This window comes from Lissotriton helveticus, chromosome 4_1 (assembly GCF_964261635.1).
Source record: "Lissotriton helveticus chromosome 4_1, aLisHel1.1, whole genome shotgun sequence".
Lineage (NCBI taxonomy): Eukaryota > Metazoa > Chordata > Amphibia > Caudata > Salamandridae > Lissotriton > Lissotriton helveticus.
Genome location: NC_136063.1, coordinates 1850817366 through 1850831635, shown reverse-complemented (window position 1 = coordinate 1850831635; position 14270 = coordinate 1850817366). Strand labels below are relative to the sequence as shown.

General features: G+C 44.4%; 1 protein-coding gene across 2 annotated transcripts in view; it reads right to left on the bottom strand.

Annotated features, from left to right (window-relative positions):
- The window catches only part of BRWD3 (bromodomain and WD repeat domain containing 3), a 1637103-nt gene that overhangs the window by 1496562 nt on the left and 126271 nt on the right, over window positions 1–14270 (bottom strand). The window lies entirely within an intron of this gene.

The following is a 14270-nucleotide window of genomic DNA, read 5'->3' as shown; positions in this document are numbered from 1 at the left end:
AGGAATTAATGACAATGAACAGGACGCTTTATGATGTGATGTGAATTAAACTGCATATTTATGGTCTTATATGAGATGTGCTCTAAACTGAGCATGCTCTTGTCACCAATAGATGCAATAGAATTAGATTTGTATATAATAATGCTTGATTACATACAGCAGATTTAAGGTGATTGCAATATGTGCTATACAGTCCAGGGGGACATTTATTATGATTACCCTTTTCCCATGTTTTTAATGTAAGTTTTGTCGAAGATAGTTTTATGTTTTTCATGCCATACTATTCTTTTACCTTGCTTTTATGGTTTTGTGCTGCAATAAAGCTTATTTGACTATGATGAATACAGATATTTGTATGCTGCATTATTAAAAACATGTTGTAAAATTACACACAGGACGGCGCAAAATAAATAACTTTCAAATCTTGTGCTGCATTATCTAGAGTAGGCTGCTTATGGAACTCGACATACTGAAGGCACCAGAGAAATAAATTAGATCTCACTACTACAAGGAGGTTTAGGTCATGGACGAAAGCAATAAAGCCACCCTGTACATTTGACATTAGGTGAATGTTACTCACAGTAGATAGGCTGTGACTGTTGAACATTTTGGAGTGAAATGTACAATTTAATCTCAGTACTGCTGTTGCTCTTGCTAAGAGGACCATCTTTACTATATACCCCATATTGCCTTTGCAATTTATGCACTAGATAAGTTCAGACGTGTTTCAATTCAACACCCGATAGGTTACCATTTAAAGGCTAACTCAGAACATGTAAATTTAAAAGGAAATGTCTGCATTACATACTAGCAGGGAAAAACGTTGAGTATCCAAACAGAGACGTCTATTCTACTCAATATTTATTTTCACCACTTCTGAAGCTTGTCCCATCATGCTATCTGCACGACTAGATTCTAATGAGAAAAAACTTGATACGTTCAGCAGATGCAGGAGTGTAAGGGCTCTACAGCTACCAAGCAAAATGTTTATTAGTGCATGGAAGTGTATGGTTCTTTCCTATTTTTACTTATGCACCATAAAACGAAAGGTTTTAGTCAGTTCTCCTGCTTACTTGAAATTGTGTTAAAATTCTTCAGAGACATTTCTAATCTTATTCAGCTTTGGAAAATTTTAAGTAACTGAAAATGAACTATTTCCATGCATCTAGGGGGTTGGTCTGTGTACAATTTGGAAGCATAAAAATTAATGTTGTTATACAAATAAGCCACTATCACTAAGATTAAGAGTAAAGACATGCTGAGGTCCACAATAAAGGAAAGGGTCATCAATGCTAATAATTAATAATACTTTATGCCAGAAGTGGTGATAGGACGCCACTTAACCCCTGGATGAGCTGTACAGGAACAAGGGGTAGTAAGCGCTATATAAGTGCAATTACAATAACAATTCTAGGTAATACATTCACCATTATACAGGTGATGCACAACTCTACTTAAAAGCTCCTCCGCTTCAGACATTCAAAACCTCAAACAATGCTTGCGTATCATCCAGACCTAGTTGTCTAGCTCCTACCTAAAGTTCAACCTAGCGCAGACAAAAGTCCTGTTATTTGCCAAGAACAATAAACAAGATACAGTACAAACCTGCCTCAACTATATGAATCTTAATCACATGAGATTCCAAGTAGGAAGCTGGCTTTTTCTATGGCAAACGAAATAGAGGAATACAGTGCAAAAAGTCCAGGTATTCCCTTACCAGGGGACACAGGCTTGCTCTAGCAGTCCCAATGTGATCTTCTTGGGGTAGTCTGGTCGAGCAGCCTTAGGTAAGTATGTTTTTCAAGAGGAATACTTTTGCTCTTAAAAAGTCGACACTGCATTTTTCAGAAGCTGCGATCTGATCCTATGGCAGGAAAAACAAGTACAGTGAGTATTGGGGCGAGGTCGACGGCAGTACTCACAGGTCACCTCAAGTGGCACTGGGGCAGCCGGAAGTAGAGGTGCTTTTCAGCGTTGGTAGCCCAGTATTATCCAATGGGGATCGGTCCAGTTGCAAAGAGGCTGCAGGCTTGGATCAGGAAGTCAGTTGGTCTGTACCACAAGGGACGCTTGTGAGAAAAAGCCATCTTTCTTGCATGGTATGCCTCCACTTTCTGCTGAGTTGCTGATGTGCTTTGACTGAGTGTGCCCTGGGCTCCTGCCAATCAGGTGCCCAGGGCCTGGGTTCCTTCCCTAAAACTGTATTGAAGCTAAAACCCAATTGGCATCTCGGGCCATATGTCAGCGCCTGGTAAATGGTATCCTAGGTACCCAGGGCATTGTGACCAGAGAAGAACCCTAAGGGTTGCAGCACTTATTGTGCCACCTTTAGGGGCCCTGAACCCTGACACCCACACACTGCCTTTGCAGACTAAGTGTCCCGGTGCAGCACTAAACAAAGAGTCGACATGGCACACATCCCTGTGTGCCATGCCCACAAACCCAATGCCCTGGTATACATCAGTCACCCCTCTAGCTGGGTGCCTTATGCCAGTGGCGTGGGCACGGAGGCATGAGCCTCGTGCCATTCCTGGGAACTGTAAGTGCAGTGATGCCATTAAGAGTTTATGGTGCTGGAAGGTTGTCAGTACGAACTCTACAGCACCATAATGGCTACACTGAAGACTGACAAGTTTGATATCAAACTTCTCAGCACATTAAACCTACACTGATGCCAGTGTGGGATTAATGTAAAATGGACTACAGAGGGCGTCTTAGAGATGCCCCCTCAAACCTAACCTACAATCCACGTCTTGTCTGAGAGGCTGCCTAGGCTGCCAAACAGCAGACATGTTGCTGGACCCCTGGGTGGAGAGCCCCCGCTCTCCTGGGCCTGCAACAATGCACATCCTGGGCGAGGTGCTAGGTCTCCTCCCCCAGGATGGGCAGGGAGAAGCTTCAAAGGCATACCGCCTTTGTGAGCTTCTCCAGACCACTTGCTGTACTCAGCAACTGGCCCCCACCGGTTTTGACCCCCACTCTGGCAGGAAGACTGGCGGGAAACCCTACGTAAGGAAAGGGGGTGAGCCAGCCTGTGCCAACTCCACCCCTCAGGTGGGAGAGGTGAGGTGAAGCACAACTCCGGACTCCAGCCATCTTGAGGATGGGGAGCACTGCCCAATCAGAGATAGGCTCTTGCCCCCCTCCCACAGGAGAGGAGCAGGATAGGGGGTGTACTCACCTCAGGACAGGGACCTATTGGTCCCTGCCTTTCCCCTACCTGTAACGCCTCTAAATTTAGTATTTAGGGGCACCTTGAACCTTCCTTCCTCAGATCCCGATTTTGAAACAAGAAAGAAGACCAAGAAGAAGACGACCTGCCATGCAGCTGCTAACAAGAGGACGACACCAACTGACTTGGCCCCAGCCCTACAGGCCTGTTGATCCTTGAACCTGCTCCTGCTAAATCCCGGGGTCTCCTGCAGACAGCAACCTCGAGAACCCCGGATGACCTGCCTGCCTTGACTATATTAGAGACTGGGACTCCCACGAGCAGTGGTTCTGCTCAAACAGCAATAGCCCTGGTGCCAGCCATGAACCGCGAATCCAACCCACTCTGCCCCCGCCGAGCCAGGCATGTGCCAGAGTGGACAAAGACCCTGAGGACGTCTGCAGACTCAGAACCAGGGACCCCTCCTACCGCGACCAGCAGAGGGTAAGATTTCCGGACGTCCAAAGGCACCCCTGCACCCGGCACCCCCCGGCATCCTGTGCCCAACTCCGGGGGTGCCTACCTGTCCTCCAAGATCCCAACTTACCCGTCGAAGTGTTGGTCGCTCCAGAAGATCCTCCGTCTCTGAGCCTCCAGCCTTTGTTCCCTTTTCAAGATCTCAATTGAAAAATATTGAGCGCCCGACGGCTCAAAAGCACCCTGCACCCAGCCGTCCGAGTGCCCCTGGCAGTGCAACCTTTGTCCTATCCTACTTCCCCATTTGCCCTGAGCAAGTGACCAGGAGCCCAACTTCCACAGCTGCGTGGCCTGCTAGCCAGCAGCCACCAAGCGAAGGTCCCCTGCCTCTCATTGGATAACATTGGGACCAACTACCTCTGCACCCGGCTGCCCCTGTGCCGCTGAGGGTGTACCAACTGTACCTAACTGACCCTGGGAGACCCCTGAGTCTATGCCCAGAACCTTAACTCTGCCAGTCGAGTACTTACCTAAAAGCCGATAACTCACTTTTGTTCCATAGGCTAACATTGACTGGTTTCACTTGTAAATTGTAAGTGTGGAGTTTTGGAACTTTAAAATATTCATCTGAAATCAGCCGAACTACGAATTCCGATTTACTCACCTGTTATCAGGAGAGACCTCAGTGCTGCATCACCCTCAGTGCTGCATCTTTGAGCCCAGTACTGACCCTAAAAAGAAATTCTAATCGTACTTACCAGTAACTTTAATTTCCTTCCATAGGATATCATTGCCTGCTTTTTGCTGAAAAAGTTTCAAAGTGTCGATTTTTGAAACTGATAAATATCCTCTAAAAATTGTGCCAACGATAAAAACGTAATTACTTGTCTGTTTTAGATAGAGGTCCCAGTGCTAAACCTAGGAGTCCAGCACTGCATTACAAAAGTAACGTGAACATACTTTACCTACAAATTGAAGTTCCTTCCATAGGATAACATTGGGAATTTTAACTGAAAAAGTTTCAACTTTTAAAATACAATAATATTCCTTAAAAATCACTACTGTAACCAAAACGCTTTTACTTAACTGTTTACAGCTCATGTCCTGAGACTGAATCTAGGATCCAGTCCTGTGGTTAGTAAAGTAATCTACAAAGTAACTAATTGCATTTAACTGAAAATTCCCATTGAGCTCAATGTTGCTTTGTGTTTGAAATTGTGTTGCCTATTGCAACAAACTGTACCTACTGCATTCAAAAAGTCTATTACCTATTTGAAAAGTATTTAACTAAAGTAACTCATCCTGAGAAAGTATATTTTGATACCTTGTTGGTTCTAAAATAAACCAGCTATATCTTTTGATACAAAACGACTGGCCTAGAGTTCAGTTCTTGAGTGTGTGAGACCATTTGCTGACTGAGTGTGTAAAACAAATGCTTTACACTGTCCTCTGATACTGCCTTACTGCTCGACCAAGCTACCACTTTAAAGAGTAAGGTTATATCTAACTTTAGCCTCTGCCAAACCTCTGGGGACTGGGGACTCTATACACACTGTACCTTACTTTGGTCCAGTATATATAGAGCCACTTTCCTACAACGCTCAGGTCTTACGATACTTGGGGACACCTTTCGTCCTCTTCTCCACAGGCCAGGGGCGACTGGTGCAGAGGAGTCTTCAAGCATCAGATTTTCGTCACCAGGAGTGCTGGCAGGAGGGGGGGCCTGCAAACAGAGGCTGTAGGCGGCATCAGGAAGTCCGCAGGGTGCAAGTCCTGGGAAGGCTTTGTCTCCTACCGGCCGGGGGACCACGCTGGCACCATTGGCCCACTTCAGCTCGGGCTAGGCGGTGGTGCTTTCCAGTTTCAGGTTTTGGCAGGTCAGAGTCCTCTCAGGTCCCTTTGGATGCCTGCAGGGTGCAGGGAAGCTGCTCCAGTGCTCCACATGAGTTACTGAGTCTGGTCAGAAATGCTGGCAGTTCTCCTAGGCTTTTGAAGGCACAGCAGCTTGCAGGAGGAGTCAACTTTGGCTCAATCGACGGGAACAGCAGGCGGGCTGGCATGGTTGGCGCCAAGTCAGTTGCTTCTTCCACAGTTCTTGCTTTTCTCGGCTCTTCAGCTGGATCTGATTTCCTGGGGCCAGGGTTCTTCGAAATTCAAAAGTTTATGGGTGTTAGGAGAGTGTAGGGCAGTAGCCAATAAGCTACCTACCCTTAGGGTCACAACGCTCCCTATATGACCACTTACTGTGGAAGGAGGTCATAACCCTGTCCCACAATTCCTGGTTTTGCCATCACCAACATGGCTAACTTTGAAATCTCGCCTCCACTTCAGGTAGCCCACTTAGGGGTGGCACTAGCCTGAGAGTGGACACATTTATCTGACAAGATAATTCACCCGCCTGTCCAGGTGCCAAATGGCTCTGGACAAAGGGTGTTGGCTTACTCTTGTGAGAAAAACCAGATTCACATACCAAAGGAGGTAGGACATTTGAAGCTCCCCTGCCGTTGAATGTTAATCTGCAGGTCATCGCATGGGAGGAGGGGAAAAACACCTCTTTACCAAGCAGGCCTGGTTTCTGGCGTCCAGAAAGCAAAGGCCTTCACCCTTAGGGAGGTCAGACATTCGTTTCTGGTGGTGGGCTGACGAAAACCAGTCAGTCAGTACCAGGGGCAGGTAGATTTTCAGAGGAACTTCTACGGTGTCCTCTGGGTGCATGTATTACTAAATCTGGCATTGGCATCTGTGCGGGTTTTTTAATACAAGATATTTGATACCAAACATGTCTCTTTTCAGTGAAGCCATTATGTAGCTGGGGAACTCGTTTTCACCAGTGTCCAGCAAGTTTTTGGTTTTTTTTTTAACACAAACTTTATTGCAGTTTTGTACGGTATACAAACAGTCGACATTCAGCACAGCACACGTTTTAAAATGTTTTCCCTGTTCACTTGTACTGGCAGTAATGGAACGGACCACAGGGGCACATCTGCTCGTGCAGATATGCCCTCACATGGAATAGATTTGCTGCTGAGCGCGCTGGCTGCTGTAACTTTTTAAAAAACCTTATAATCTTGTAGTTTTGGATATTTTAGGTGCGTCGCTTTTTTCTACTTACTTATTTTAGCGCTGTGTACCCCGGACTCCTAGCGCTGCGCTAGTTCTGACACGCACGTTAAATGAGTGGTTCACCCTGCATTTGCAGGAATCAGGGCAGCTAGGGACTGACATTGGGTGCCTTTGCGGCCGCCATCTTTGTGAGGGCATTCGTGGCAGCCGAGTTACGGGCGCCATCTTTGATAGGGGAATAGTTCCTCCCCTCACACTCCTCCCACGTCCTGAAGAGCGCGCAGGAGCGCATTTAAGCGCCAGAAGATCCACGCACAGGTAGATTTGCTGCTGAGCGCGCTGGCTGCTGTAACTTTTTAAAAACCTTATAATCTTGTCGTTTTGGATATTTTAGTTGCGTCGCTTTTTTCTACTTACTTATTTTAGCGCTGTGTACCCCGGACTCCTAGCGCGGCGCTAGTTCTGACACGCACGTTAAATGAGTGGTTCACCCTGCATTTGCAGGAATCAGGGCAGCTAGGGACTGACATTGGGTGCCTTTGCGGCCGCCATCTTTGTGAGGGCATTCGTGGCAGCCGAGTTACGGGCGCCATCTTTGATAGGGGAATAGTTCCTCCCCTCACACTCCTCCCCTGTGTAGGGTTATAAATAATGGGCAGACGATCGGAGCGCAGCGATGACGCGCAGCGGGTGCGCGCCGGAGGTGCGCGAGAGGTAAGCCCGTTTGCGCCCGTTCGCGTCCCGGGCGCGTCCGGTGCCGGTGCGTCTACCTCGGCCACTTTTCGGTTGCCTATCTCCTTAGTAGATCCACAGGACTCTCATACTGATTCTACCGTAGGGGATGGTTGTTCTAGGACTCCTTCTCCTATGTCAGTACTATCCTGTGGCCTATTGAACGTCCGGTCGCTTGTTAAACATCATGTGGAAATTGCTCTTCTGATTGAGTCCTTGCAGCTAGACGTCCCTTTCGTCACAGAAACGTGGACTAATTCAGACTGCGCAGTGGAACTCGGGTGGGCCTGTCCTTCGGGCTATCTCATAAAACACTCCCCTCGAACAACGGGGAGGGGGGGCGGTATTGGCTATATATACAGGGACTCAATCTCCTTCTTACAGTTGGAGGTAAAGGATGTACCAGGGTTTGAGACCATGGGTTTTTCCATCACAGCCCAGAGTGGTACTTTGATAACTGGACTGCTGTGTTATAGGCCACCCGCCTCAACCACCACGGCCATTCAGCCATTGATCGACCTTATCTATGACCTCTCAAATTCCCATACCAGGTTAGTAGTGTTAGGGGATTTTAACCTCTGGCCTTCCGGCCCTCAAGATCTGGCATATAGAGAGCTTTGCCAAGCATGCACTAATATTCAACTTGCACAGCTGGTTCTAGCACCTACGCACATCAAAGGGCACACTTTAGATCTTGTATTTGCCGATAAAGACCTGGTTGCAGTAGGGGAGGTCATGAATCAATGCTGGACGGATCATACTCTGGTCCCACTCTCTATCTCCCTGCCCGGTTCACTAAGGACAGGGGAGCCAGGTGCTACTAAGCTTGGTAGGCAATGGACTCGTCTACTGAAACAACCGATTAGACCTAATCTGTTGCCTGGACCATTCATGGTGAAAGAGAGTGTGGAAAAAAGCTATCAGGTTTTCCGCCAGCAGATTGAGATATCTCTGAACGTCTTGGCCCCTCTCAGGAAAGTGAGGGATAGACCTAGAAGAACTAATGCCTGGTTCACTGATGAGCTTGGACAGCACAAGCTCCGTTGTAAACGGGCGGAACGACTCTGGAGAAGGGACTATAGGGAGGCTGATAGGGCAACTTATAAAGCTGCCCTGCAGGAATAGAAGATCCAGCTGAAGAAGGCCAAGGCTCAATTTCTGGTAGATATGCTGGCCAAGGCCCCTAACAAATCGCAGGCTTTGTTCAAGGCGGTTGATAATCTAGCTAACCCGCCTTGTACTGTGCCGGCTATCCCCGTCTCCCAGGAATTGTGTGATGCCGTGGCCTCTGCGTTTGAGGATAAGATTAAGAAAATCTTGAGTGGACTGCAGACTGTTGGCCTGCCTACATCTACCCTGCCTCCTTCTGCAGAACCCCCTCCTACGGAGACTCAGCTGTCCTGCTTTCCTAGTCCTTCCTTGGAGGAGTTCTGTGTCCTGGCAAATGGTGTGTCCTCAGGATCACCATTGGATCCTATGCCTCATAAGATCTGGAAGGCATTTCAAACAGAGCTGTTTCCTCCGCTCCATGCCATCTGCTGCCAGTCACTGAATACAGCAACAGTGCCAGATAGTTGGAAGATGGCAATTGTTACACCACTGCTTAAAAAGGCCTCTGTGGACCCTTTGAGCCCGGCCAACTATAGGCCTATTTCGCTCCTTCCTTTTATTATAAAGGTGGTAGAGAAGTGGGTCACAAAAATACTGTCCAACTTTCTGGAAAGCAACTCCGGCCTGGATACATCACAGTTCGGCTTTAGGCCGGCTCACGGCACGGAGACTGCGTTGGTTACCGTGCTGGACGATCTTCGAACGCGTGTCGACATGGGAAAGTCAGCATTTTTAGTGCTGCTCGACATGTCGGCCGCGTTCGACACGGTAAACCATGCAGTTTTACTGGACCGCCTCCGGAGTGCAGGAGTCACTGATTTGGCTTTGAGATGGATAACATCTTATCTCAGTGACAGACAGCAGGCAGTGGCATTACCACCTTTTCGTTCCGCCGTGCAGCATGTGGCTCAGGGTGTCCCCCAGGGATCGGCGATCAGTCCGATCTTGTTTAATCTATACTTACGCCCCCTGGTTGCCCTGGTAAAGTCATTCGGCATATCTGTCATCAATTATGCCGATGACACCCAATTGATTTTTTCATTTAAGGGTACCAGGGCAATATCGAGTGACACTTTCCACCGCTGCATGTCGGCCACTGCGGAATGGCTACGAGCCAATTCGCTCCAATTTAACGGCTCCAAAACGGAGGTCCTTCATTGCTCTCTAGACCGAACTCCCCGCCCGCTTCCTGACGATTTTTGGCCGACATCTATTCCAGGTACGGTGGAGGCGGCCATTTCGGCCCGAAATCTGGGAGTCCTATTTGAACCCAATCTGCAGCTTGATGCATCGGTGAATAGAACCATAGCGGGCTGTATGGGCTTACTCCGTGCCTTACGCAAGATCTTACCGCTCCTTCCTGAGGAGGTAAGGGCAGAAGTAGTGCGCAGTTCTATTCTTAGTCGATTAGACTACTGCAATGCACTACTTTTGGGAGCCCCAAAAACACTGATTCTAAAGCTGCAGAGGGTTCAAAATATGGCAGCTAAATTGGCCCTATCCCGCGCTCGTTCTGCCTCTTCTTCAGGTGCTTTAGCAGACCTTCACTGGTTGCCCATCCAAGAGAGAATCTGTTTTAAGCCTCTCTGCCTTGTCTTTAAGGCTTTGCATGGACATGGACCGACCTCGCTTCAAAACCTCTTCTCTTGGTATTTCGCTGCCAGACCTTTAAGATCTGCCTCTGCGTTCCTAGTCACAGTTCCTAGGGTCAATAGAGTGAGGATGGGCGGCCGTGCGTTTAGTTTCGCGGCTGCCACACTCTGGAACACTCTTCCGCTGGTGCTGAGGTGCACACAGGATTTTACCCCTTTTAAAAAGAACCTCAAAATTTTTCTGTTCCCTAAACTTAGGTAGTGACAGTTGGCCAGCAGGATAGTTGCAGTCTCAGCGCCAGGATACCCTTGGGGTGACAGCCGCGCTTAACAAGTAAATAAATAAATAAATAAATAAATAAATAAATAAATAAATAGAAGACACCCGGCTTTTGGGCTCTAAGGCCTGCTGTTGGGGTGACTTACAAATTAGGGGACATGGCACACAGGGATGTGTGGTAAAGGGATATGCCACTGGGGACCTGGTTAGCAGGAACCCAGTGCACTTCCAATTGAAAACACATCACTTACCAGGTAAAACGTGAGGGGCGACTATGTCAAAAAGACTAAACTTCCTACACCCCAACTTTCACCAAAGTCAAGACACTTGGATTCACCCTGGACACCAACCTCACCCTCAAGGAATATATTGCCAAAAAACAAAAATAGCCTAGTACCACCTCTCTTCTGAAGAAAGTCAAACTGTTTCTTCCCAAGAGCAACTTCAAAAGTGATGTTCAAGCCCTTGTACTCCGGCATCTGATTACTGGTAATTCCCTATGCCATGGACTTACAGACTCCAAAGTGGTACCCGTTAGAAACATCCTACAAACGGCATCACGTTTCATCACAGGTCTGAAGTAATAAGATCAGATCACTCTAATATTGATGGAACTCCATTAGCTCCCTTTGTGGGCCAGCACCATTTTCAAAATCAGCTGCATCATTTACAAAGATATCACAACCAATACCTGCGCTTATCTCTCAGACAGACTCACCATCTGTAGGAAGCAGGCTCTGTATAAACTATACTAAAACAAAAGTGATGAAAATTGGTGTAGTTAAACAGAAGTTAATTCCTGGAAAGCCAGAGCAGGCACAATTGATATGGTTAAGACATATAGATACCTAGGGGTAATATTTGATAATCATATGTCTTTTTAATTTCATCTTAAAGATTTAAGGGCCAAGACTGTGACGTTGATCCATGCTTTTAAATGTTTAAAGAAATCACTGAATTGTCAATCGCATGAGTTTATTCTAAAAGTAATTAAAGCCAAGTTACAACCTAGCCTCATTTACGGTTCTCCGATTACTAGAGGAAAAGATGTGAAATGTCTTGACTTACTGATTGTTAAGGTTTGTAAAGCAACCTTTGGAATCGACAGGTCAGTGTGTCAAGCAGCAATAGATTGGAATTCGGTCTCCAAAGACAGTGCCTCGTATCAAAAGGATCTTTCCTAAAATGTATGGCTGTTTTATCAACATCAGCCCCGGCATCTTTGGGGAATATTTGCTGGCAAGAGATTGAAAAATCTGCTTACACTGCAAAATGGAGAGCTTATATTTTAGCATCCTTACAAGATATCAGCCTGGAAATTGAACTGTCAGCTTTGAAAATGCCTAACTATAAATTAATTTTAAAAAAGCATATCAAAGCGGAATCGTTTAAATTGGATAAAATTGCTTTAGCTGAAAAAAACTATGCATGGTACGTGATCAATTCATATCAAAGTGTTCCGCCATATTTAAAGGTCTTCTTTTCTGTAAAGTTTTAATAAATGTTTCTAAGGCTATGTATGGGTATAAACCCAACAAAGGAGGGCACTCGTTCTTGGATTTAACAGTGGCTGGACTCTAATTGTCGATTCTGCGGTTGGCCACAGGAAACTCTTGTACATATAGTATGTGTATGCCCAAAATTGACTAATCCTAGACGTTTTTTTCAGAGACCTTATTTTCTGATGAGTGGTGTGAGATCTGCACGACAGGCATTAATCTCGTCATTGTCTGGTGAATCGGTTCCACTACTATGTCAATTGGCAAACATTTTAAAGGCAGTAGATAAATGTTTAATATAGGGTAGATCCCCTCTAATTTTATGACCTTGGTGCTATTGATTTTAATGATTTATAATTTTGACTAATTGAATATTTTTCGTTACGATGGTATTAATTTGAAATGTAAAATCAGCGGGGTTACCATCGCAGCAAATTGATGCACATTTTGCACATTAAAACATTTGAAAGGATTGGGAATTAATGTTTATTGGTCGATAATATTTCCTTGTGATATCTATGGAAAAGTATGTAAAGCACACCGTCACTTTAAACTGTATTATGTAATTCGAGATGTAAGGTGGCTAGATTTGGGTTTATTAACAAGGTTTTAAACTTTAATTATGGGATTGTTTTTTGTATCATGTGAAGAGAAGATCTCTTGTTTTAAAATGTAACTGTGTTTTTCTTGGTGAATTATGATGCTGTGATTGCAATGATTTTAAGTAATCAAGCAATACAGATTAAATACTACTAATAGGTATAGTGTTCACAGAGTCCAGTGGAACCCCAAAGGTACACAGAGGTAAAAGTAGATAACACCTTACTCTGGATTGGTGGTAGTGTGGGCGAGCAGTAAGGCTTTATCAGAGGGTAGTGTTAAGCATTCTATGTACACACTCAGGCAAGAATTATGTTGCACACTCAAAAACTGAACTCAGACCAATTTGTTTGTATCAAAAAATATTATTTAGTTACGTTATCTCTAGAACCAAGCCAATCCTGGTGCAGGTAAGTGAAATAATACTTAGCAAAATCTTAAGCAGTGATTTATAGTTGAATGCAGGTTCAAATGCAGTTGGTTGAATTACAGGTAAGTCAACAGTTCGAAATTACTTTTTAGTTATTTTACAGATTACTGTACACATTTCTTTTTAGATTACTTTTAACTGACTTTTGCTAATAAATGTGATATGCCTAGATATCACTTTTCAGAAAACAGATATCACATACCTTCCTCGCATAATAAAAGAAAGGTGCCTCACTCCCTACATCGTTTCCGCGCAGCTTTCAAATTGTTATGGTGAAAGGCTGTCACCAACTTTTACTCGTAGGTAAGCTAGTAATGTGGACAATAGTAGAATACTAAAAATGCATTAAAAATAAATAGTAAGGGGAAAATATGCTAAATAGCTGTAGCCAATATGTTAAATAGCTGTAGCGTGTATGTTATCTCTATTCTCTAAATTTAATCAAAAAGTAAATGAAGGAACACATACACAAAAAATGAAGGAACACATACACAACAAATAGACTACTAATGTCAAGTAATAGGTATTTTGTTCAATAAACGATAGACAAGGGATGTGTATGACAAGTAACCGCCAGGAATTCTAAACTTCTCTCAATGATAAGCTTCCTAGTGTTACGCTACTCTTTTTGCTGGACATGTATCTTTTTCTTCCCTTCTTTTAGGAAAATAGTCACTTGTCTGATTTTGCTGGAAAATATATAATGAAATGTTACGCTACATATAAATGTTACCACTACAAAAATGTTTGCTTTCCGTGTTTTCTGCGATTCTTTATCGTCATTCATATGTAAATACAAGTCTGGCTAAGAAAGTTAATCCTAAATGACATCTTAATTTTAAGAGTCAACGAAATGATACTTTAACAAAAGAATAGGCAATAGACTGTTGTTGTTTGTTGATTATTGTTGGTTAGTCGAAACAAAAGAGCTGAACATAACCTATAACGCAGTGGCCATATATTTATCTAAAATTGTTTTTCATTCTGTTTAGAAAAAGTGGCTGAATATTCTAAAGTCCTGATGAAGACAAAAGACTTTGTCGAAACGCGTTGACACACACAGCCCAAGTCTACCAATATTTGAAGAAATATTTTTAAAAGACCTATTTTATTATTAATTACCCTTTCTTTCCTGGTTTTAACAATGTATCATGGAATTGTCACTGACAATTAATGTATCAAATGTTCTATTGTACATATCCAATACACAAAGTGATATTTATTAACTCCTTTTTTTAAACATCAAAATTAAAAAATAATTTTTTGATATATCAGTCTATTGCACTATTTGTTGTTTATTTTTTGTTTATTTTTCATTGTTGTTCACAATATGTGT